Below are 27,211 nucleotides of genomic sequence, written 5' to 3'. Positions count from 1 at the left end.
AAGCCAACCAAGTAACAGACACATAAAATGAGCAATTAAACCAAATCCGTGAATGAATTTATTCTATCACAGTAAGTCCTCTCAGCATCTTCATGATTCTCCCCCAACAACAATTCTCTCTCTCTCTCTCTCCCCTCCTCAGTAGCTTCACGGTTGGTGCATCCATGATGTTAATTAATTACAGCATGCTCCATAATTAAGAGACATTATAAAACAACTACTCCAATGGACTGGACACCTATTTTGCAAGAAAGGGAACAGGACAGATGTTGCTAGATAATAAAGACAGAAATAACAGAAATATACTGACACGGCGAGACAGAGAAACACACAACTGCAGAGATGCAAAATATAAGAAGACATAGTGATGTAAGAGACCATGCAGGTAGAGCCTGCAGACTATAGTAACAGTAGGTCTTCTGGAGAATAACAGCAGAGGGCAGTATTGTATGGGGAATTCTATGGCGTAGTCCTGTGACGGTTCAGGCCACCGGCTGAGATTCTTAAATACAGATCATTAATATAATCCAGAGGACCACTGTCTTCTCTCACTAGAACATAGAGGATTTTAAGCTTTCTATCTTGTCCCACTATTTTCATTTGTAAGAATTTGTATGTGTGTGTGTGTGTGTGTGTGTGTGTGTGTGTGTGTGTGTGTCTGTGTGTGTGTGTGTGTGTGTGTGTGTGTGTGTGTGTGTGTGTGTGTGTGTGTGTGTGTGTGTCTGTGTCTGTGTCTGTGTCTGTGTCTGTGTCTGTGTGCCTGTGTGTGTCCATCACACTAATCCCCAGACACCTCACAAATTACATTTGAATAACACCAAACTGTCAGCAGAGAGAGGAAAGTAGAGATTCATATATTGTTAATGTAGTCCACGAAGCTCAATAGCTTTTCAAAGAGTGTCTGAAGTGGAGACCCTCCTGGGAGAAGCTTACTATGGCTATTCTCTGCTATAACCATGGTAGACATAGCTTGGTTGCTGTCTATGTATTATGTTCCACTCCTTGCCACAATCCATGTCTCAATTGTCTCAAGGCATACAAATCCTTCTTGAACCTGTCTCCTTCCATTCATCTACACTGACTGAAGTGGATTTAACAAGTGACATCAATAAGGGATCATAGCTTTCACTTGAATTCACCTGGTCAGTCTGTCATGGAAAGAGAAGGTGTTCATAATGCTTTGTACCCTCAGTGTATATACCCTCAATGTACACCGTAAACGAGTTTAGCTAAGCAGATGAAAATGGTGCAATAATAGCAGAATCGCACCTGGTTTAATTACTGATTTACAGACTCATTTAATTAGCAGGGTGGCTGGTGCATTGTGAGAACCATGCAAATATTGATAGGAAGCGTCATCCACTTCTAAGAGGATGGGTCTGGAGAAGTGAAAGCAGGAGGTTGAGTGATTCATCTTCACTGGCATGCACTTTAGTCACACAGAGAGACAGCACTATTGATTTATCTGAGGCAAGACATGGCAGCAGCTTTAGAACAATTAAAAACTATAAAAACTCAATCCTACCCCACCAGAAATTGGGACTATATTGACAGCAGAGATTTCCAACAGAGCCAGCATAGGCCTTTGAATGCTTAGTGTTGCATTTGTTTTATTTTCTACTTCACTTTGCCATGATTTCTGCTATCATGTGCCCTCTGTTCCCCATTGGCCTGGTCGGTTATTGTTCCCTTGTCTGTTGGTCTTGTGAGTACCTGTGCTTTGTTGTTTCGGCTTTCGTGTTGCGTGTATTGTGCACTATTTCGGTCTCGTCCCGTGTAGTGTTATTTCTGGTCTTGTCCCGTGTAGTGTTATTACGGGTCTTGTCCCGTGTAGTGTTATTTCTGGTCTCGTCCCGTGTAGTGTTATTACGGGTCTCGTCCCGTGTAGTGTTATTACGGGTCTTGTCCCGTGTAGTGTTATTACGGGTCTTGTCCTGTGTAGTGTTATTTCTGGTCTCGTCCCGTGTAGTGTTATTACGGGTCTCGTCCCGTGTAGTGTTATTACGGGTCTTGTCCCGTGTAGTGTTATTACAGGTCTCGTCCCGTGTAGTGTTATTACGGGTCTTGTCCCGTGTAGTGTTATTTCTGGTCTCGTCCCGTGTAGTGTTATTACGGGTCTTGTCCCGTGTAGTGTTATTACGGGTCTCGTCCCGTGTAGTGTTATTACAGGTCTCGTCCCATGTAGTGTTATTACGGGTCTCGTCCCGTGTAGTGTTATTACGGGTCTCGTCCCGTGTAGTGTTATTACAGGTCTCGTCCCATGTAGTGTTATTACGGGTCTCCTCCCGTGTAGTGTTATTACAGGTCTCGTCGCGTGTGTTATTACGGGTCTCGTTAGTGTTACGGGTCTCGTCCCGTGTAGTGTTATTACGGGTCTCGTCCCGTGTAGTGTTATTACGGGTCTCGTCCCGTGTAGTGTTATTACGGGTCTCGTCCCGTGTAGTGTTATTACGGGTCTCGTCCCGTGTAGTGTTATTACGGGTCTCGTCCCGTGTAGTGTTATTACGGGTCTCGTCCCGTGTAGTGTTATTACGGGTCTCGTCCCGTGTAGTGTTATTACGGGTCTCGTCCCGTGTAGTGTTATTACGGGTCTTGTCCCGTGTAGTGTTATTACAGGTCTCGTCCCGTGTAGTGTTATTACGGGTCTTGTCCCGTGTAGTGTTATTACAGGTCTCGTCCCGTGTAATTAATAGAGGTTTAAACCTTGCTCTTTTGTTTGGGTTACATCCCTGTGTATTTTATATACGTGTTTGTTTTGGGCTTTTTAATGACATGTTGTATTTTTGGATGGAGTAAATAACCCCCCCTATTACGTATTCCTACGCCTCCGATCATTAATCAATGTGACAGGCAGGAGTCTATAGATCTTGGTGAGCGATGAACTGATATCTACTGAAGGCCATGGTATATTGTAGAGCTGCTTGGGGTTCATATTTCCTCAAAATAGATAGCTTGAAATGGTAGCTAAATAGTTATAGTGTAGCAGATTGGATCCTTTCTTGACTGGTGTGAGTAGATTAAGGGAGCGTGGTGGTAAGTAGTCACAACCAAAGACAGGCTTTTGGACTGGTTTACTTTGTGTTCTCAAGCTGGATCCAAGGAACGGCTGCCAAGGTTGAACTAACTATGTATGAAAAAAGCAATATATGTGCCGGGGTGGACTTTGTGCTGCCCAGGCAGAGGCCAGTTTGAGACCCCCCCCATTCCATTTATAGTAAAGACATGTCATGATGTTTTCATCTGATTGTCAAACAAATCACTTCAAAAAGTAGGTTGCGTTTGCACGTTCATCCAAAATAACAGTGCCGAACAGTGCGCCGTGCACCCGCCAACTTTCCGTCAATTTGCAAGTGGGTGAAACAATGTCACCAGAGAAAGCATCATAGCGAGCTAAACAGCACCCCTCTGTCTTTCTACAGTTTATGTAGCCCATGCCACAATCTTTCTGGCCAGTCAGCATCAGATACATGGGCTACATGTACATGTCCTCTGCCTCGACGATAATGGCAATATTATCAGCAGCACCTGTCTTTCTATAGAAATATGTATTGATTCCCCTTCGAGTCTAAGGGCTGGGTTTCTACTAAGCTAACATATGGAATTGTTTTAAGATGGTCATACCAAGGATCATTTAGCTATTTCATTTTTTATTTTAGGAATCCTGTAGGTAGAATATATATATATTTTTTGAAACATTGAATTTGGCCTTACTGCTATTAGCCCATATAGCCCATATTTTCCACCATAATTAGCAAATAAATTCATTAAAAATCCTACAATGTGATTTTCTGGATTTTTTTTCTCAGTTTGTCTGTCATAGTTGAAGTGTACCTATGATGAAAATTACAGGCCTCTCTCATCTTTTTAAGTGGGAGAACTTGCACAATTGGTGGCTGACTAAATGCTGTGGTGTCACGTTCTGTCCATCGTTCGTATGTGTTTTCCTTGTTTTAGTGTTGGTCAGGACGTGAGCTGGGTGGGCATTCTATGTTGTGTGTCTGGTTTGTCTATTTCTATGTTTGGCCTGATATGATTCTCAATCAGAGGCAGGTGTTAGTCATGGTCTCTGATTGGGAACCATATTTAGGTAGCCTGTTTTGTGTTGGGTTTTGTGGGTGATTGTTCCTGTCTCTGTGTTTGCACCAGATAGGACTGTTTAGGTTTTCACTTTTCTTGTTTTGTATAGTCTGTTCATGTATAGTCGTCTTTATTAAAAACATGAATAACCACCACGCTGCATTTTGGTCCGCCTCTCTTTCACCAGAAGAAAACCCTTACATGTGGATTGAGAAGCAGCCTGTGCAAAAACCAAACATATCTCTAGATGGATTTTTATGGGGATGTTTTTATTTTATTTACTTAGTATGTCTTGAGTGGAGCATGTGGGGGCCTCAAGCGGATAAATTATTATAATTTGACCAGCTCATGAGGCCCTTTGATGATGTGAGGCCTGAGGCAATTGCCTCTTCTGCCTAATGGTAAGTCAGCTAGTGTATATGTGTGCACTTTTATTTCTTCCTGGATGTTTCCTTCGATAATAGCTGGATTTGGCTTTCCTAGCGGTGCAATCATCTTGCTTTTGCCACTTCAGAAACGTTTAAATCCATAATCCCAGATGTGGGCACTCCAATACAGTACAGTGCGTGCTTACACACATACACTGAGTGTACAAAACATTAGGAACACCTGCTCTTTCCATGACATAGACTGAACAGGTGAATCCAGGTGAAAGCTATGATCCCTTATTGATGTCACGTGTTAAATCCACTTCAATCAGTGTAGATTAGGGATAAAGAAGGATTTTTAAACCTTGAGACAATTGACACATGGATTGTGTATGTGTGCCATTCAGAGGGTGAATAGGCAAGACAAAATATTTATGTGCCTTTGAGGGTAGGTTAGTAGGTGCCAGGCGCACCGGTTTGAATGTGTCAAGAACTGCAGTGCTGCTGGGTTTTCATGCTCAAAGACATCCAGCCAACTTGAAACAACTGTGGGAAGCATTGGAGTCCACATGGGCCAGCATCCCTGTGGAACACTTACGACACCTTGTAGAGTCCATGCCGTGACGAATTGAGGCTGTTTTGAGGGCTATGGGGGGTGCGACTCAATATTAGGGAGGTGTGTCGATTGTTTTGTACACCCAGTGTATATGTGTCCTGTTTAGTTCATCTTTAATTCTTAGGGCTAGGGTCTATTTTCCTGAATTTCCACCTGACTGACGTGCCCAAAGTAAATTACCTGTTACTCAGGCCCAGAAGTCAGGATATGCATATAATTGGTATCATTGGATAGAAAACACTTTGAAGTTTGTAGAAATGTTAAAATAATGTATGACACAATTTTTATGGTAGACTAAAATCTACAGAAAACCAACTGATGTCCCAGGCTTATATTTAAAGAAAGCTATGGGTCCTATGCAATTCTAGCACTCAGATTGCAATTCCTATTGCTTCCACTAGATATCAACAGTCTCTGTTTAAGGTTTCGGGCTTGTTTCTTCCAAAACGAGGAAGAATTTGGAGTTTCGGTACAAAGAGTCTCAGTGGAACATCAGTTTGTTCCCATGCGACAAAGAGGACGTGCGCCTGCTAATTTAACTTTTCTATTGAACATACTACTTTCTGTATGAAATATTATAGTTTATTTACATTTTATGGTACCTGAGGATTAAATAGAAATGTAGTTTTGACTTGTTTGAACAAAGTTTAGCGGTAGCTTTTTTGGATTCCTTTGTCTGCATGTTGAATGAGTGGATTACTGAAATCGATGGCGCCAACTTAACAGACTGTTTGGGATATAAAGAAGGATTTTATCTAACAAAACGACCATTCATGTTGTAGCTGGGACCCTTGGGATTGCAAACAGAGGAAGATTTTCAAAAGTAAGTGATTAATTTAATCGCTATTTGTGATTTTATGAAGCCTGTGCTGGTTGAAAAATATGTTGATGTGGTGCGCCATCCTCAAACAATCACATTAATTATATAATATACTTGTATGTTCATAAATGTTTAATATTATGATTATTTATTTGAATTGCGCGCCCTCCAATTTCACCGGATGTTGTCGACAGGTGTCCCGCTGTCGGGACGCTTATCCCTAATTAAACACTCCTCATTAGAAATTCTTACACCCACAGTTAACAGGAGTGGAATTTGTTATCAGCCTCTTAGGAGAAAGGAAAGCGGTTTGATGAGCAGTCTGATGCTCTGCATTTTTTCAATTGAGTGGCGAAATGAACAGCTTGACTAAATGCAGTCTTAATAAGGAGAAGTTCCATTCCTCGGCTATACCAGCTGCTTCTACACCATCTGTCCCCTTCTGGAACTACATGAAAACTGGAGCCCTCCTGTGTGCCTCAATAGAATCTCAAATAAACCGTGGAACCACAATAAACAATATCCACAACATTTATAACAATAAGCCACCCAATACAGGGAAGGTGAGGAAAGGTTTAGGAGCACACACACGTAAAGGTTAGGGATATTCTCTGCTTAATTCGTACGTTTTAGTAGTGGAGAAGTGAAGGGTGGGGAAGTGGACCTCTCTCTTCAGGCCCACTGTGTCCTGCTAAGGATGGTCTAAGGAGCGCACATCCAGAACCTCCTCGGCCACTCACCTGGTGGTACGGTCAAAGAGCACCCACAGCTCTGTCTGCACTCCTACAGTCAGCACCCGGGTCTACAGACACACAGACATAGGGATATGATACCCGCAACTCAATACTAAGCATGAATAGTCACCTACAAATGTTACATAGTTAGATTATATTAAGTCTGAACCGAGGCCATTATCCCTGTAATGCATTGTACAAATACTAGTTGTTCGAGGATAGGCAGTTTGTGTTAGATTCATACATCAACACATTTGAAAAGACAAGACTGATTGTGAAGATGAAGTAAGTTAGAGTAACTACAGGTATTCAATACTGTAAACTCTAGAGGCTGGGAGCATGTCAATTGATTATAATGCCCATATAAAAGCTGCCTTGTCGTCATTAATAACTTCTTAAAGGTTAAGCAAAGCAAAAAAGACCCAATCTATAATCTCCATCTATCCCTCTCTTGTGTGGGCAGCACAATTTACAGCAGGCCTTATAGATGGGCAATTCATTCTCAGCCTCTCTCCCTCTTCTCAACTCTATTGCATTTCTTATGCCTTTCTTTCTTGCTGTCTTTCCTTACCCCTTCCTCTCTCCCTCCCTCCCTCCCTCCCTATCCCCTTTCCCTCTCCCCATCCCCTTTCCCTCTCTCTAATTGCTTTATCCCGGAGAGCTCCTCTGCACAAGCAGCCTGTAAATCAAGAGGCAAGACTGTCAACACATAGATGAATGGGACAGAGTCAGATAAAAGAATGCCACTGAGAAATTATAATTTTCAGTTCTAAAAGGCTGATCAGCAACAGGACCTGAAAGCAGCTGCCAGGAGATGTGAGATGTGTGAAAAAAAAATATGCACAGGTTCAGCATGAAAGGGGCGATAATACAAACATTGAGCTAGAGTTTGTGCTTGTGATAATGAAAGTGAAATAGGAGGGACAGAAAATCATTATGATGATAGTGGTGACTCCTCATTCTTCCTCTCATTCAGAATTAAATCATTCTGATGATATGAGATAGAGAGTGCTTTTTGCTCTCCCCACAAAATCCTTAAATAAATTACCCAAGGTTTTGTAACAATAGGCATAATGTGTATTCAGGTTAAAGCTAGAAATATCCGTTTTTTTATTCCACCGCATCCGCCAATGTCACACTTCCACATCTTTTTTATTGTATTTTTTTATTTCACCTTTATTTAACCAGGTAGGCTAGTTGAGAACAAGTTCTCATTTGCAACTGCGACCTGGCCAAGATAAAGCATAGCAGTGTGAACAGACAACACAGAGTTACACATGGAGTAAACAATTAGCAAGTCAATAACACAGTAGAAACAAAAGAGAGTCTATATACATTGTGTATAGGTGAAAGGTGAAAGGTGACAAAACTAGAGCGATGTTTGTCAGACCAGGAGACATCCCAGGAGACCAGGACCAGGAGACAGACCAGGAGACATCCCAGGAGACCAGGACCAGGAGACAGACCAGGAGACATCCCGCAAGCCTGTCATCTCACGAAAACGTCTGTAGTGTCCGAACGGTTTTACCTGCAAACTATTATGACCACTGTATGGAAAAGGGACACTAATGTGACCACTCTATGGAAAGGGGAGATTCCCATGAACATTATGGTGTTCATTTTGCTTTATAGCTCCCACAAGTTTCACGGTACTCGTCTAAAGGTAACCAGTACCGGCAAAAATAAATGAATGGAAGTATGAAGTTAGTTTTGTGCCTACCCAAAAAGGGGTTAAATATGCGTCAAAAATTATAATAACATATTTCCTGAGCTTTCTTGTACAGGAAGATACAGATACAGGAAAAACACTTTGAAACCTTTCTTTTGTGACTGTATTTCTGCCATTTATGAATGTGTTATTCAATGCATTACTATAGTAGTAAAGGCCAAATTACATTTTTGATACCTAAAAGGGTCCTAAAGTTCAAAATCAAATAGCTAAATGATCCATAGAATGACCATCTTAAAACAATTCCATAATTATGTCAACTTAAAATTTTGGTCTTGAGCCAGAACCCCTCTAGTCAACAGCTTCCTCTCCTGTCCACTGGGCTCATGCAGATATGTATTATTGGCAGTGGCGACACGTCATTCAGGGCAGGTAGGGCAGAGCACCACCTGTTTTGAGCACCACACTTTTATTTTGACATTAATACGTGTCACAATGTAAAAAATGTAATAGTCATTGAGTTAATAAAGCCGCATACAAACATGGTCTCTTTTATGCTTTCTTGAGTAAGGCAGCTCCAAAATGCAGGTGTTTCAGCTTAGCTCAGTGCTTTCTGTGGTGGTGGGGCTAGCCAGCAGAAAATACAGAACGTTGTGCCTGATTGGCTCAGTTTTCTGTCATGATTGTCTCCGTTTTGTGACTCATGGGACAGTACGTCGTCCCTATTTCTGAGTTTAGAGCTCGAAAACGTTAGCCCCTTAGGTTCTGCCATAGTTATATTAGAAGTGCCGATCCAAGAAGGCTCAAGGTCATTGGCCACAGATAGAATGACATCAAATCACGTTATATCTACTGTACAGTAGCTTTGATTGGACTTATCATGTCAATATCTTACTTTCAAAGTCTTAGCAAGCAGTCATCATCAGTTGTCGACAATCTACTGGCAAATCTTTTTTAATCATTGTCATATGAAGAGAAATTATAGATAAAACATATCGGTGCTCATTGGCCGTTGTACATGAAGATTACACAACAAGTTGGAAATCGCAAATTCAACAATGAGTCACTTGGAAGGAATCAGTGACTAACTGCAAGCGTTGCAAAGAAACCTCGAAAGTTAGCCTGCTTTTCAATGTGGTTTTTTTTTCTCCAGAGTTCTCACCATAAATCCAGAAAATGCCAGACTTTGATGAAAGTTTGGTGATGAAATTTGCCCACAAAGGACTACTGCACCACCTTCACAAGGTGAGTCCAAAAATGTATTGTATGCTGCAGCATAAATTATGTAATACACAAGGGAGAAATCTATACGGTAGCTAAGAAAGTAATACTAAGTGTATGTTGTGAAGTAAGCTGTTAGTAGCCCATGTGCCTCACCCTAATAATTTGTATTGTAAACACATCGTTCGTGGTCCTGTGAGTGCTTGTTTGGCTACTTTTTTGTACAGCTTTGACAGTGCTACTGATAGTAATGGTGGTGCTTGGCTTGCATGTGCAAATTCATAGAATTGTGTTATTTGATGTGTCAAATTCAAAGCTTATTTAACGTGTCAATTAATGTTATTTGACATACCTTCTTTGACCCACAAAGACCCACCTACTGTTTTAACTTGGTGGTGCACAAATAGCCTATAACCTGTTTTGGAGAAATGCAATCATCGAATATTGTAAGAGCTTTCATTGTCTGTTTAGATGCCCCATTTATTTATCCTACGGTTCTAACTTGTGCAGGGAGAACACTGTAAGAACGGCACATGTTCTGAAATCTGTCGCTGTACATTTCTAAAGTGCTGAACAAATAGTTCTATTGACTCTGTCCGTCCCAGCTCGCTCATTAATGTCTTCATCGAAATTACAGATTGCCTCTTATCTGCTTGTCGTTCCCTTATGCCATAGTTTGTACATCTCAACTGTCAGTAGAAACCACATTTGTTTAAGCAAATCTGCCATATCAGCTATGTTTTTTTAAAAGGCAGTAAATGAGGCTGAATGAACTGTTTCGCTGCCAGACAAGGCTCCGCTGATAGCCAGGTGTAGCAGTGGTAAGGTGTTGGGACTCTGCTGTTGGAACAGATTTACCAGGCAGTGTAAGAGGATGGCCCTAAAAATTGTCAAAGACTCCAGCCGCCCTAGTCATAGACTGTTCTCTCTGCTACCACACGGCAAGCGGTACCGGAGCGCCAAGTCTAGGTCCAAGAGGCTTCTAAACAGCTTTTACCTCCAAGCCATAAGACTCCTGAACATCTAATCAAAGGGCTACTCAGACTATTTGCATTGCCCCCCCTCTTTTACACCGCTGCTACTCTCTGTTATTATTTATGCATAGTCACTTTAATAACTCTACCCACATGTACATATTACCTCAACTAACCGGTGACGCCGCACATTGACTCTATACCGGTACCGCCCTGTATATAGTCTCGCAATTGTTATTTTACTGCTGCTCTTTAAGTACTTGTTACTTTTGTTTCTTATTCTTATCTGTGTGTGTATCTATATATATAACTGCATTGTTGGTTAGGGGCTTGTAAGTAAGCATTTCACTGTTGTATTTGGTGCATGTGACTAATAAGATTCGATTTATGTAGGCGCTAACAGTTTGTAGACATCGTTTGTCACCGTTAAAGTGCAAATAATGTATTGTTTAGTGTTGTTTGTAGTGGCTTGCTGGCATGTGTAACCGATGTGATATGGTTAGCGGGGTTTGCGCTAATAGCGTTTCAATCGGTGACGTCACTCGCTCTGAGGCCTTGAAGTAGTTATTCCCCTTGCTCTGCAAGGGCTGCGGCTTTTGTGGAGCGATGGGTAACGATGCTTTGTGGGTGTCAATTGTTGGTGTGTGCAGAGGGTCCCTGGTTCGAGCCCAGGTAGGGGCAAGGAGAGGGACGGAAGCTAAACTGTTACATTGATGCTGTTGACCCGGATCTGTCACGCCCTGGTCGAAGTATAGTATGTTTGTCTTCATTTATTTGGTCAGGCCAGGGTGTGACATGGGTTATTGTGGTGCGTTTTTGTCTTGGGGTTTTGTGGGGTGTCTAGCATAGTCTATGGCTGCCTGAGGCGGTTCTCAATCAGAGTCAGGTGATTATCGTTGTCTCTGATTGGGAACCATATTTAGGCAGCCATATTCTTTGAGTATTTCGTGGGTGATTGTTCCTGATTGTTCCTGTCTCTGTGTTTGTCTTTGCTGTCTTCGTATCCAAGATAATTGTGTAGTTTAGAGTGTGTAGTTTTATGTCGTCCTTAACATAGGAGACTCTGCTAGCTAGCCAACAGCTAGCCAATGTCTACCGAACAGAACTTCTGCACTCAACAATCCGGTCGCATTTCTCTTCGCTCCACAGGTAGTATCACATTTTTCATTTCATTTCATTACAGTACAACGGCTTGATTTGTTTGATCGTAGCTAGCTACATAGCTAGCTACATAGCCGTCTTTGTATCAAAGATAATTGTGTAGTCTAGAGCGATTTCCTAGGTTAGCTAGCCAGCTATTGTCGTTCTTTTAACGCAACGTAACGTAATCAACACTGCTAGCTAGCCAGCTAGCCCCGAATAGCAGCACAGTAGAAACTATTACACTCAACGGAACGACTTGATTAGTGTAGTGTCAACAACGCAGCCAATGCCAGCTAGCCTACATAGTCAACAACGCAGCCTCTGCCAGCTAGCCTACTTCAGCAGTACTGTATCATTTTAATCATTTTAGTCAATAAGATTCTTGCTACGTAAGCTTAACTTCCTGAACACTCGAGACGTGTAGTCCACTTGTCATTCCAATCTCCTTTGCATTAGCGTAGCCTCTTGTGTAGCCTGTCAACTATGTGTCTGTCTATCCCTGTTCTCTCCTCTCTGCACAGACCATACAAACGCTCCACACCGCGTGGCCGCGGCCACCCTAATCTGGTGGTCCCAGCGCGCACGACCCACGTGGAGTTCCAGGTCTCCGGTAGCCTCTGGAACTGCCGATCTGCGGCCAACAAGGCAGAGTTTATCTCAGCCTATGTCTCCCTCCAGTCCCTCGACTTCTTGGCACTGACGGAAACATGGATCACCACAGACAACACTGCTACTCCTACTGCTCTCTCTTCGTCTGCCCACGTGTTCTCGCACACCCCGAGAGCTTCTGGTCAGCGGGGTGGTGGCACCGGGATCCTCATCTCTCCCAAGTGGTCATTCTCTCTTTCTCCCCTTACCCATCTGTCTATCGCCTCCTTTGAATTCCATGCTGTCACAGTTACCAGCCCTTTCAAGCTTAACATCCTTATCATTTATCGCCCTCCAGGTTCCCTCGGAGAGTTCATCAATGAGCTTGATGCCTTGATAAGCTCCTTTCCTGAGGACGGCTCACCTCTCACAGTTCTGGGCGACTTTAACCTCCCCACGCCTACCTTTGACTCATTCCTCTCTGCCTCCTTCTTTCCACTCCTCTCCTCTTTGACCTCACCCTCTCACCTTCCCCCCTACTCACAAGGCAGGAAATACGCTCGACCTCATCTTTACTAGATGCTGTTCTTCCACTAACCTCATTGCAACTCCCCTCCAAGTCTCCGACCACTACCTTGTATCCTTTTCCCTCTCGCTCTCATCCAACACTTCCCACACTGCCCCTACTCGGATGGTATCGCGCCGTCCCAACCTTCGCTCTCTCTCCCCCGCTACTCTCTCCTCTTCCATCCTATCATCTCTTCCCTCTGCTCAAACCTTCTCCAACCTATCTCCTGATTCTGCCTCCTCAACCCTCCTCTCCTCCCTTTCTGCATCCTTTGACTCTCTATGTCCCCTATCCTCCAGGCCGGCTCGGTCCTCCCCTCCCGCTCCGTGGCTCGACGACTCATTGCGAGCTCACAGAACAGGGCTCCGGGCAGCCGAGCGGAAATGGAGGAAAACTCGCCTCCCTGCGGACCTGACATCTTTTCACTCCCTCCTCTCTACATTTTCCTCTTCTCTCTCTGCTGCTAAAGCCACTTTCTACCACTCTAAATTCCAAGCATCTGCCTCTAACCCTAGGAAGCTCTATGCAACCTTCTCCTCCCTCCTGAATCCTCCTCCCCCCCTCCTCCTCTCTGCAGATGACTTCGTCAACCATTTTGAAAAGAAGGTCGACGACATCCGATCCTCGTTTGCTAAGTCAAACGACACCGCTGGTTCTGCTCACACTGCCCTACCCTGTGCTCTGACCTCTTTCTCCCCTCTCTCTCCAGATGAAATCTCGCGTCTTGTGACGGCCGGCCGCCCAACAACCTGCCCGCTTGACCCTATCCCCTCCTCTCTTCTCCAGACCATTTCCGGAGACCTTCTCCCTTACCTCACCTCGCTCATCAACTCATCCCTGACCGCTGGCTACGTCCCCTCCGTCTTCAAGAGAGCGAGAGTTGCACCCCTTCTGAAAAAAACCTACACTCGATCCCTCCGATGTCAACAACTACAGACCAGTATCCCTTCTTTCTTTTCTCTCCAAAACTCTTGAACGTGCCGTCCTTGGCCAGCTCTCCCGCTATCTCTCTCAGAATGACCTTCTTGATCCAAATCAGTCAGGTTTCAAGACTAGTCATTCAACTGAGACTGCTCTTCTCTGTATCACGGAGGCGCTCCGCACTGCTAAAGCTAACTCTCTCTCCTCTGCTCTCATCCTTCTAGACCTATCGGCTGCCTTCGATACTGTGAACCATCAGATCCTCCTCTCCACCCTCTCCGAGTTGGGCATCTCCGGCGCGCCCACGCTTGGATTGCGTCCTACCTGACAGGTCGCTCCTACCAGGTGGCGTGGCGAGAATCCGTCTCCACACCACGTGCTCTCACCACTGGTGTCCCCAGGGCTCTGTTCTAGGCCCTCTCCTATTCTCGCTATACACCAAGTCACTTGGCTCTGTCATAACCTCACATGGTCTCTCCTATCATTGCTATGCAGACGACACACAATTAATCTTCTCCTTTCCCCTTCTGATGACCAGGTGGCGAATCGCATCTCTGCATGTCTGGCAGACATATCCGTGTGGATGACGGATCACCACCTCAAGCTGAACCTCGGCAAGACGGAGCTGCTCTTCCTCCCGGGAAGGACTGCCCGTTCCATGATCTCGCCATCACGGATGACAACTCCATTGTGTCCTCCTCCCAGAGCGCTAAGAACCTTGGCGTGATCCTGGACAACACCCTGTCGTTCTCAACTAACATCAAGGCGGTGGCCCGTTCCTGTAGGTTCATGCTCTACAACATCCGCAGAGTACGACCCTGCCTCACACAGGAAGCGGCGCAGGTCCTAATCCAGGCACTTGTCATCTCCCGTCTGGATTACTGCAACTCGCTGTTGGCTGGGCTCCCTGCCTGTGCCATTAAACCCTACAACTCATCCAGAACGCCGCAGCCCGTCTGGTGTTCAACCTTCCCAAGTTCTCTCACGTCACCCCGCTCCTCCGCTCCCTCCACTGGCTTCCAGTTGAAGCTCGCATCCGCTACAAGACCATGGTGCTTGCCTACGGAGCTGTGAGGGGAACGGCACCTCAGTACCTCCAGGCTCTGATCAGGCCCTACACCCAAACAAGGGCACTGCGTTCATCCACCTCTGGCCTGCTCGCCTCCCTACCACTGAGGAAGTACAGTTCCCGCTCAGCCCAGTCAAAACTGTTCGCTGCTCTGGCCCCCCAATGGTGGAACAAACTCCCTCACGACGCCAGGACAGCGGAGTCAATCACCACCTTCCGGAGACACCTGAAACCCCACCTCTTTAAGGAATACCTAGGATAGGATAAAGTAATCCCTCTCACCCCCCCTCCCCCTTAAAAGATTTAGATGCACTACTGTTCCACTGGATGTCATAAGGTGAATGCACCAATTTGTAAGTCGCTCTGGATAAGAGCGTCTGCTAAATGACCTAAATGTAAATGTAAATGTTTGTTGTCACCAGATAGGCTGTATAGGTTTTCACTTTCCGTTTGTTGTTTTTGTATTGTTCGTGTTTTTTCTTCATTAAAGATGTATCGAACTAACCACGCTGCATTTTGGTTCGACTCTCCTTCGACGGAAGAAAACCGTAACAGGATCACTGGTTGCTGCGGAAAAGGAGGAGGTCAAAAGGGGGTGAGTGTAACCAATGTGAAATGGTTAGCGGGGTTTGCGCTAATAGCGTTTCAATTGGTGACGTCACTCGCTCTGAGACCTTGAAGTAGTTGTTCCCCTTGCTCTGCAAGGGCCGCGGCTTTTGTGGAGTGATTGGTAGCAATGCTTTGTGGGAGGCAGTTGTTGATGTGTGCAGAGGGTCCCTGGTTTGAGCCCAGGTAGGGGCGAGGAGAGGGACGGAAGCTAAACTGTTACACATGCATCCCACATTTTTTTTGTTTGCCCCACCAAGATTTACATGCTAAAATCAACACTGATTATTGGTTACTAGAATCTGGGGCAAAGCTTTTGTGCTCTGCCAGAACCATTGCCATCTCCACATCATAAATCAGGAACAAACTGGTGCAGAAGTGTACAGTGTAATTTGCTTACGAGGTAGGAGATAATCACTGAGATCCAGCTTCACAGAGCATGCAAAGCACTTCTGACACTGGAGCTGTAGAACATCGAAAAAAACACAATGTCTCAACCCAGCCACTGATCTGCTGCACAATGAATGCCTTCAATGAACAAATGACTGATGTGAGGTCTAATTTTTCAAGCACTATGAAATGTGTGTCATTGGGCATGGATTGCTGCACCATGATTGTAGAAATGTATGAGATTATTTCCATGCACTAAGGCTTCCATGAACTTGCACCGATGCTTGTTTCTGTTATGTAAGGTCTGAGCAGAGAGGCAGTAAGTTTTAGGCTGTGGGTGATTGGTGATTGGTGTTGCATACTGTACCTTCTCCACTAAGAAGCTGAGCTGCTGGGAGGAGATGTCCAAGACAGGTGATGAGCTCCTTCCCACTCTGGTGACCTAGCATGGCGTGACACACCAGCCTCTCTCAACACCACCTGGGATAGAAACACAGGTATTCAGTACACACATTCAGTTAGCTCAAGACAACATTTATACCGTTATATGCAATTCTGCACTGAAGCTCAGATTTTGACCTTGTGTAGGTATAAATGTGACCGTTTCCTATAACTACCCAACAGAAATACAGCCCTGTCCTGCCCTGCCAAAGCTTTTCTGAGATACAGCCATGCTCTGCTTTGCTTGGGATTTCCTGAAATACAATCCTACAATTGCCATCCAAAGATATAGGGGATCAGCAGAGGCTGCATTGGCATGGGCTTACCTCTGGTTCTCGCTTCTTTCCTTCTCCTGTTCACCATTCAATCAATAAGGACTCAAGGAGAAATGCATCCCAGTAATACCCCAGAGAGGAAGTCAATACCCAGTCCTGTGCAGTGTGACTATGGTCAGATGAAGGGGGCTTTAAACACCTTTATCTCTGTAGTATTCAACCTTGAGCCCCCTGTGTCATTATCTGAAATGCTAGCTAAGAGTGCACTTACTGTAATTCACATGTTTGTCCAAATGTTAGCGAATATCAATAACCAGCTGTGAATACTATTATTAAACACTGGTAATGGTACACTAAAATGAACTGGTTTGGCTGAACATAAAAATGAATCCATGAAGTTAGTCCAATGAGGTGAAACATACACGATTCGTTTTGCGAATGAAATGGAATAATTTATTCAAAGTCCAACAACTGTGGGTGCTGACGAAGACCAATGCAGTCGGTGTTGACATTTTTTTCCCTCGTAAGACATAATAACTTATCCAAAATGCACAGACAAAGACTGGTAACACAGGCAGCCCATTTCTGATCTTTTTTTCACTATTTGGTCTTCTGACCAATCAGATCAGCTCTGAAAAATATTTGAAAAGATGTGATTGGTCAGAAGACCAATACGTTGAAAAAATATCAGAATTGGTCTGGCTGTGTAAAGGCAGGCATATCTGTTGCTTGAGGGAGTGTATCAAATCAAATGTTATTTGTCACATGCACCGAATACAACATGTGTAGACCTTACCGTGAAATGCTTACTTACAAGCCCTTAACCAACAATTCCGTTTTAAGAAAATAGAGTTAAGAAAATATATACTAAAATAAAAAATAAATGAAAAGGTAACACAATAAAATAACAATAATGAGGCTACATTTTGTATAGACTGCGAGTACTGGTACCGAGTGCGGGGGTACAGATTAGTCAAGGTAATTTCTACATGTTGGTAGGGGTAAAGTGACTATGCATTAATAATAAACAGCGAGTAGCAGCATGTGTAAAAACAAAGGGGTGGGGGTGTCAATGCAAATAGTCCGGGTTGCCATTTGATTAATTGTTCAGCAGTTGTATGGCTTGGGGGTAGAAGCTGTTGAAGAGCCTTTTAGACCTAGACCTTGCGCTCCGATACCGCTTGCCATGCGTTAGCAGAGAGAACAGTCTATGACTGGAGTCTTTGACCGTTTTTTTGGGGCCTTCCTCTGACACCGTCTAGTATATAGGTCCTGGATGGCAGGAATCTTGGCCCCAGTGATGTACTGGGCTGTTCGCATTACCCTCTGTAGTGCCTTACGGTCGGATGCCGAGCAGTTGTAATACCAGGTCGTGATGCAACCGGTCAGGATGCTCTCAATGTTGCAGCTGTAGAAATTTTTGAGGATCTGGGGACCCATGCCGAATCTTTTCAGTCTCCTGAGGGGGAAAAGGCGTTGTCGTGCCCTCTTCACAATTTTCTTGGTGTGTTTTGACCATGATAGTTTGTAACTTGAAACTCTCGATCAGCTCCACTAGAGCCCCGTCGATGTGAATGGGGGTGTGTTCGGCCCTCCTTTTCCTGTAGTCCACGATCATCTCCTTTGTGTTGCTCACATTGAGGGAGAGGTTGTTTTCCTGGCACCACACTGCCAGGTCTCGGACCTCCTCCCTATAGGCTCTCATCGCTGTGTCGTCAGCAAACTTAATGATGGTGTTGGAGTCGTGCTTGGCCACTTATTAGTGGATGAGCGGGGAGTACAAGAGGGGACTAAGTACGCACCCCTGAGGGGCCCCCGTGTCGAGATCTAACAGATCTGTTACCTACCCTCACCACCTGGGGGTGCGGCCTGTCAGGAAGTTCAGGATCCAGTTGCAGAGGGAAGTGTTTAATCCCATGGTCCTTAGCTTATTGATGAGCTTTGTGGGTACTATGGTGTTGAACACTGAGCTGTAGTCAATTAAAAGCATTCTCACATAGGTGTTCCTTTTGTCCAGGTGGGAAAGAGCAGTATTAAGTGCAATCGCGATTGCGTCATCTGTGGATCTGTTGGAACGGTATGCGAATTGGAATGGGTCTAGAGTTTCCGGGGTGATGGTGTTGATGTGAGCCATAACCAGCCTTTCGAAGTGTGTTATGGGGCGTAGTCATTTAGGCAGGTTACCTTTGCTTTCTTGGGCACAGGGACTATGTTGGTCTGCTTGAAACATGTAGGTATTACAGACTTTGTCAGGAAGAGTTTGAAATGTCAGTGAAAACACTTGCCAGTTGGTCCGTGCATGCTCTAAGTACACATCCTGTTAATCCGTCTGGCCCGAAGCCTTGTGAATGTTAACCTGTTTAAAAGGTCTTGCTCACATTGGCTATGGAGAGCATGATAACCCAGTCGTCCGGAACAGCTGGTGCTCTCATGATTCTATGTTTCTAGATCTCAACTTACTATCTAAGTTGTGTCTGACAGAGGACTGTTTGCCACCATTGTCACATGTTCCCACCTTGGGAGAGTCAGAGAAGCCCTCCAGCAACATGTCAGCAGTGTGTCTCGTGGCGAGCTCCATGCGTATGGGATGCAGTCTGAAGAACGGCCCATCTAAAGCTGGGGGAACCAGGGAGTCACAACTCTTTTCCTCCCTGGTTGTGTTGGTGGGCGGGGGGCCTCTGGAGGTACCCCTCTGTGTTCCAGTATAGCTGGTGGGAGGGCTGACCTCAGTTGGTCACTCTAAAACAGTACTGATATGGACCAGAGCTGGGGAGCAGAGGACAGAAAACGAGCTTTCAGGGAAATAATTGAATGGCTGGTGGATTTGAATGGGATTTGAATGACTGATTTGATTGAATATGTAAAGTATGCACATATGTACACACTCCCTGCCTGTACCTGAAATGTGCCCCCAGGTCCAGACTGGGGACAAAAGGACGGTTGGTGACAATGGTAGTGCCCTTGCCATTGGCAGAGAGAAGGATGGTGTGTTTCATTATCCTGGATGGAGAGGTACAGCTTATCCTGGAAGTGCACCCTCTACAACCACTATGGTTATTATTTGACCCTGCTGGTTATCTAACGTTTAAAAATCTTGAAGAACAATCTGGCCTTAAATGCTCATATACTCTTAGAATCTCCACCAGGCACAGAAGAGAAGAAGAAGACTGGCCACCCCTCAGAGCCTGGTTCCTCTCTAGGTTTCTTGAAAAGGTTCCTGCCTTTTCTAGGGAGTTTCTCTTAGCCACCGTGCTTCTACAGCATTGCTTGCTGTTTTGGGTTTTAGGCCGGGTTTCTGTATAGCACTTTGTGACATCTGCTGATGCAAAAAGGGCTTTATAAATGCATTTGATTGATTGTCATCTAGGTGAGGGACCAGCCTCAGCTCCAGCTTCCCCTGGGGTGGAACCTCTCCCTCACTGGGCTCCACCCGCCACCTGCTGCGAACCTGGAAAAAAACAGTGGCCTTCTGTTACATAGGTGTTTACATCTGATGTAGTAAAAGACATAGAATCACTACGTAATAGGTATAGTACTGCCAGTTTAACCATACTGTATAATACCCTAAGACAAAATACATAATACAATTTAGCAGACGCTCTTATCCAGAGTGACTTAGTAGTGAGTGCATACATGTTCATACTGGCTCCCAGTGTGAATCGAACCGACAACCCTGGCATTGCAAGTGCCAAGCTCTTCAAACTGAGCCACATGGGACCAAATTCAATCTACCTGTATAATGTATGATAGATTCATTGAGGGCTTTGTAAGAGTATGTCTGTGAGGTTCAATAAACATTCTCAGGTTAGTCAAACATCCAGGAGGTTGGCCAAAGGTAACAACAGGCAGTGAACCCTTTTATGTTTGGGCCCATGAAGATCATATGTTCTATAAAATTCTGTGTTTGGGCCATTCTTACAGAGGGTCTGAGTGCTTTCGATTAACCAAGAAATAAAATAAGGGCACCACACACGAAGCAATTTGACTCCTTTATCAGAAGCTTATCTGTCTCTTGGACCAAGCACTGTTTAATAATGAGAGATAATGTTGTGATATCAGGTCCGAGCTCCCTCCAGTCTCTTCCCTACTAATATTGTCTTATCTGTGGGCCTTTTGGGAGCCTGGTGGAGGCAGAGGAAGGCTGCAGTGGGGAAGCTCACTACTCGTCTATCAGTTTTACAGAGAATGTGAAGCTGCTAATTGAAGCAATCACAGACAGGCTGGGGTTTTATCAGATCCAGGGCCCAAAAGCTGTGTTGCTATAGATACCAGGATTGATACAGAGGATTCAGCCTGCTTTCGCCCTATTAGATGTACTGTACAATCTAATTCAGCTTGAAAACAGAATCTTCATCTAAAGAAAAAAAGCAGAAGAATTCCCCGTTCTATACTACTCCATTCTAGATTTCTGATTGATTTAGATTCAACAAGGAAATAATCTAAAAAGGAAACAGACATTCATCTTTTCTACCACTACATCTTCAGCCTTGTTCACATCAGCAGATAAGACCAAAGTGCACCAGTAGCTCTCAATATATCTTAACTATTAGCTGAAAGAGGATTTAAAATCAATTTTCCATGCAGCAGCTTCCTGATTGATTTGTTGCACATAAAGTTTTAATGGGGATTTTCAGATTGAATCCAGCGCTGTGACACTGGAGTAGGCTCTCTGATTGATAATACTTTATTTTCTCACCACCACACTGGAGTAGGCTCTCTGATTGATAATACTTTATTTTCTCACCACCACACTGGAGTAGGCTCTCTGATTGATAATACTTTATTTTCTCACCACCACACTGGAGTAGGCTCTCTGATTGATAATACTTTATTTTCTCACCACCACACTGGAGTAGGCTCTCTGATTGATAATACTTTATTTTCTCACCACCACACTGGAGTAGGCTCTCTGATTGATAATACTTTATTTTCTCACCGCCACACTGGAGTAGGCTCTCTGATTGATAATACTTTATTTTCTCACCACCACACTGGAGTAGGCTCTCTGATTGATAATACTTTATTTTCTCACCACCACACTGGAGTAGGCTCTCTGATTGATAATACTTTATTTTCTCACCACCACACTGGAGTAGGCTCTCTGATTGATAATACTTTATTTTCTCACCACCACACTGGAGTAGGCTCTCTGATTGATAATACTTTATTTTCTCACCGCCACACTGGAGTAGGCTCTCTGATTGATAATACTTTATTTTCTCACCGCCACACTGGAGTAGGCTCTCTGATTGATAATACTTTATTTTCTCACCGCCACACTGGAGTAGGCTCTCTGATTGATAATACTTTATTTTCTCACCACCACACTGGAGTAGGCTCTCTGATTGATAATACTTTATTTTCTCACCACCACACTGGAGTAGGCTCTCTGATAATACTTTATTTTCTCACCACCACACTGGAGGGCTCATCCAACTACCTGGATGCTTCCATGGACTAAGCATAATCATCACATTTGACTGCCATCATGATGTCTTCTTCAGAACCACAACCAACCAAAGACATTAATGAGCTCCGTGTATGTAGAGGAAAGGTGATGGCAGAGAGGCACAGGCACTACACTTCTGTAACAAACTCTCTAGTCTGCAAGGGCAGAAAGACTCACTTTTTTACAACTTCCTTGCGCTGACATTGGCTATGCAATGAGTTGGATTTAATTGGAGTTTCAGTGTGTGTTCGAGTGTGGAGGGGACCTTATTGAACAGAGCATGGTCTGCTGGCGACAGGAGATGCTCTTGATGTTACAAGCAGTCATGTAGAACCAACCGATCATGGATCATAGCTCCTGATTAATCACCATCAACAACATTATCACTGGCTGAACTTTATGGCTACTGGAAGTTACTGAGTCACGCAGACTTCTTTACTCTCCATAAATGCATAATCTGATACTTTAGAGGGATTGTTCATAGGCCCCAAAGTCTGTTGGATATCGGTATCTTGTTCATCTGTACATTAACTTGAAGATATAAGTATATTCTGCTACCCTGTGAGACAGAAGTAGGGCAGAATTCTATGTCTAGTCAAAGGAACATGTGTAGTCACATTTCATATATTCTAATATAGACTCTGTACAGTGTACTTCATTCTCACTTGTAGATCAAAGTGGGATGTCAGCTCATTACAGGAGGCCTTGCAGAGAAAGGGGAGTAAACGGCAATTGAGGCATTCAGCCACTACACCGCACATAAAAGACACACGGTAACCATCCATGTGAGCAGTGTGTGACTTTGGGATTCATCTGAGAGTCATAGATCACTTTCTCAGGCTTTATGTGCCATCTCTGGTGAGAGCTAAGCTGCGGGTCGATACAAAGGTGATCATGGAGGGGTATGAAGAACAAGCCAGCTGAAATGTCAATAATCAGATCAGACTTGCATTACAGAGGTTTAATAAAATGTATTGCTTTGAACCATGGCTTTGAACCATGGTTTAAAATGAAAACCACTGTAGAACTCAGTAGCTAAGAGCCCAAATAGTAGATTTGATAGGGCCATCATACAATACAATATACACTGCTCAAAAAAATAAAGGGAACACTTAAACAACACAATGTAACTCCAAGTCAATCACACTTCTGTGAAATCAAACTGTCCACTTAGGAAGCAACACTGATTGACAATCAATTTCACATGCTGTTGTGCAAATGGAATAGACAACAGGTGGAAATTATAGGCAATTAGCAAGACACCCCCAATAAAGGAATGGTTCTGCAGGTGGAGACCACAGACCACTTCTCAGTTCCAATGCTTCCTAGCTGATGTTTTGGTCACTTTTGAATGCTGGCGGTGCTTTCACTCCAGTGGTAGCATGAGACGGAGTCTACAACCCACACAAGTGGCATCCAGGATGGCACATCAATGCGAGCTTTGGCAAGAAGGTTTGCTGTGTCTGTCAGCGTAGTGTCCAGAGCATGGAGTCGCTACCAGGAGACAGGCCAGTACATCAGGAGACGTGGAGGAGGCCGTAGGAGGGCAACAACCCAGCAGCAGGACCGCTATCTCTGCCTCTGTGCAAGGAGGAGCAGGAGGAGCACTGCCAGAGACCTGCAAAATGACCTCCAGCAGGCCACAAATGTGCATGTGTCTGCTCAAACGGTCAGAAACAGACTCCAAGAGGGTGGTATGGGGGCCCGACGTCCACAGATGGGGGTTGTGCTTACAGCCCAACACCGTGCAGGACGTTTGGCATTTGCCAGAGAACACCAAGATTGGCAAATTCGCTACTGGCGCCCTGTGCTCTTCACAGATGAAAGCAGGTTCACACTGAGCACATGTGACAGACGTGACAGAGTCTGGAGACGCCGTAGAGAACGTTCTGTTGCCTGCAACATCCTCCAGCATGACCGGTTTGGCGGTGGGTCAGTCATGGTGTGGGGTGGCATTTCTTTGGGGGGGTGGGGGGGCGCACAACCCTCCATGTGCTAGCCTGACTGCCATTAGGTACCGAGATGAGATCCTCAGACCCCTTGTGAGATCATATGCTGGTGCGGTTGGCCCTGGGTTCCTCCTAATGCAAGACAATGCTAGACCTCATGTGGCTGGAGTGTGTCAGCAGTTCCTGCAAGAGGAAGGCATTGATGCTATGGACTGGCCCGCCCGTTCCCAGACCTGAATCCAATTGAGCACATCTGGGACATCATGTCTCGCTCCATCCACCAACGCCACGTTGCACCACAGACTGTCCAGGAGTTGGCGGATGCTTTAGTCCAGGTCTGGGAGGAGATCCCTCAGGAGACCATCTGCCACAACATCAGGAGCATGCCCAGACTTTGTAGGGAGGTCATACAGGCACGTGGAGACCACACACACTACTGAGCCTCATTTTGACTTGTTTTAAGGACATTACATCAAAGTTGGATCAGCCTGTAGTGTGGTTTTCCACTTTCCACTAATTTTGAGTGTGACTCCAAATCCAGACCTCCATGGGTTGATAAATTTGATTTCCATTGATAATTTGTGATTTTGTTGTCAGCACATTCAACTAGTAAACAAATCTAAATATATTTTACATTTGAGATTCTTCAAAGTAGCCACACTTTGCATTGATGACAACTTTTCACAATCTTTGCATTCTCGTTGGATTAGTAACCGGAAGGTTGCAAGTTCAAACCCCCGAGCTGACAAGGTACAAATCTGTCGTTCTGCCCCTGAACAGTCAGTTAACCCACTGTTCCTAAGCTGTCATTGAAAATAAGTATTTGTTCTTAACTGACTTGCCTGGTTAAATAAAAAATAAGTAGTGTTCCCTTTATTTCTTTGAGCAGTGTACTTTATTGTCCATTTACATGCAAACTCATTCTGTGACGTCAGCATACAAATGCACAAACACAACACAATATATTACATGCAGTACGGAAAAATGCAAAGTTCGTACATACGTCACAAATTTACATCTCCACAAATTGAAAGTCTCTGCGGCCTACTGTCCAACTGTTCAGCAGCCCGATGGCCAATGGAGTGAAACATGCTCTTATTCTTACTGAACAGTGCGACCGTTAATCTCCTTCCGGAGTGCAGCAGCCCAAAACATTGGGCAAGAATATACTAATGGTAAAATATAAATTGAAAGTACGCTTTGTTTTTAAATGTTTTACATTCTTTTGCCATCAAGTTTCGAGCGACTCAGTCATTCTAGAAGAATGACCATCGATTGATGCTTGAAAATGCTTAGTAAAATTCCTGCCTTATCAACGCACAGCTCTTTAGCCTTAGAGGTGAAAAGAGTGTCAGAAGTATTTCAGTACTGCACTTTAAAGATTTAAGTGCAATACAAGACGGTGTGTGTGTGTGTGTGTGTGTGTGTGTGTGTGTGTGTGCGTGCCTCTTTGCGTTTGTCTGTAGACTGCAGTATTTCAAGGTCCCAGCATAGCAGGGTACCAATCACTAGGTTGTTTTGCACCAAAGGGATTCAAGGCAGCGCTGGTTAAAACTTGTTAGGGATTTGGTTCCGCTGTCGGGACCAAATCAGCGGAAATTTCAAGAGCGCCACCTATAGTTTTTGATAAAACTCAAACTTTCATTAAAACACACATGCAAGGTACTGAATTAAAGCTACACTCGTTGTGAATCTAGCCACCAAGTCAGATTTGTAAAATGCTTTTCGGCGAAAGCATGAGAAGCTATTATCTGATAGCATGCACCCCCCAAACTACTGGAACGTCACCTAAAACAACAGATTTTGCGGCAGCCGGCGCTACCCAAAACGCAGAAATAAAATATAAAACATTCATTACCTTTGACGAGCTTCTTTCTTGGCACTCCTATATATCCCATAAACATCACAATTGTGTCTTTTTCCCGATTAAATCCGTCATTGTATAGCCAAAATTTCGTTTTCCTTAGACCGGTCTGATCCAGGAATATAGAAGACGCAACGTCACTTTTTAAAATTACAAAAGTTGCCTATAAACTTTTACAAATCACTTCAAACTACTTTTCTAAACCAACTTTAGGTATTAATAAACGTTAATAATCTATCAAATTGATCACGGGGCGATCTGTATTAGATAGCAGCACGTCCTGAAATCATCCTCCATTGTTTTCAATTTCACAACATCCTGTGGTGAGACTAAAACAGGAAAGGCCAAAACGTCATCCAACCAAGGATCAAGTAGACTGCAAATGCCAGTACTGGCGACATCGTGTGGAAGCTGTAGGCGTTTACAGGGTATCTTCATTTATTTTCGGTCGCCTTAGACAATACATTGACTGGCAGATTAATATATTTTTTGTGTTTTTGGTGAACAGTTTTTCGAGGGATTTTTACTCCTAAACACGTTATGTTATAGCCACAGACACGATTTAGCCAGTTTTAGAGACTTCAGAGTGTTTTCTATACACACATACAGTGCCTTGCGAAAGTATTTGGCCCCCTTGAACTTTGCGACCTTTTGCCACATTTCAGGCTTCAAACATAAAGATATAAAACTGTATTTTTTTGTGAAGAATCAACAACAAGTGGGACACAATCATGAAGTGGAACGACATTTATTGGATATTTTTAACAAATCAAAAACTGAAAAATTGGGCGTGCAAAATTATTCAGCCCCTTTACTTTCGGTGCAGCAAACTCTCTCCAGAAGTTCAGTGAGGATCTCTGAATGATCCAATGTTGACCTAAATGACTAATGATGATAAATACAATCCACCTGTGTGTAATCAAGTCTCCGTATAAATGCACCTGCACTGTGATAGTCTCAGAGGTCCGTTAAAAGCGCAGAGAGCGTCATGAAGAACAAGGAACACACCAGGCAGGTCCGAGATACTGTTGTGAAGAAGTTTAAAGCCGGATTTGGATACAAAAAGATTTCCCAAGCTTTAAACATCCCAAGGAGCACTGTGCAAGCGATAATATTGAAATGGAAGGAGTATCAGACCACTGCAAATCTACCAAGACCTGGCCGTCCCTCTAAACTTTCAGCTCATACAAGGAGAAGACAGATCAGAGATGCAGCCAAGAGGCCCATGATCACTCTGGATGAACTGCAGAGATCTACAGCTGAGGTGGGAGACTGAACAATCAGTCATATATTGCACAAATCTGGCCTTTATGGAAGAGTGGCAAGAAGAAAGCCATTTCTTAAAGATATCCATAAAAAGTGTCGTTTAAAGTTTGCCACAAGCCACCTGGGAGACACACCAAACATGTGGAAGAAGGTGCTCTGGTCAGATGAAACCAAAATTGAACTTTTTGGCAACAATGCAAAAC

This window comes from Oncorhynchus nerka, linkage group LG9a (assembly GCF_034236695.1).
Source record: "Oncorhynchus nerka isolate Pitt River linkage group LG9a, Oner_Uvic_2.0, whole genome shotgun sequence".
Taxonomy (NCBI): Eukaryota; Metazoa; Chordata; class Actinopteri; order Salmoniformes; family Salmonidae; genus Oncorhynchus; species Oncorhynchus nerka.
The sequence above is the reverse complement of the archived record's forward strand: the minus strand, read 5'-3'. Positions refer to the sequence as shown.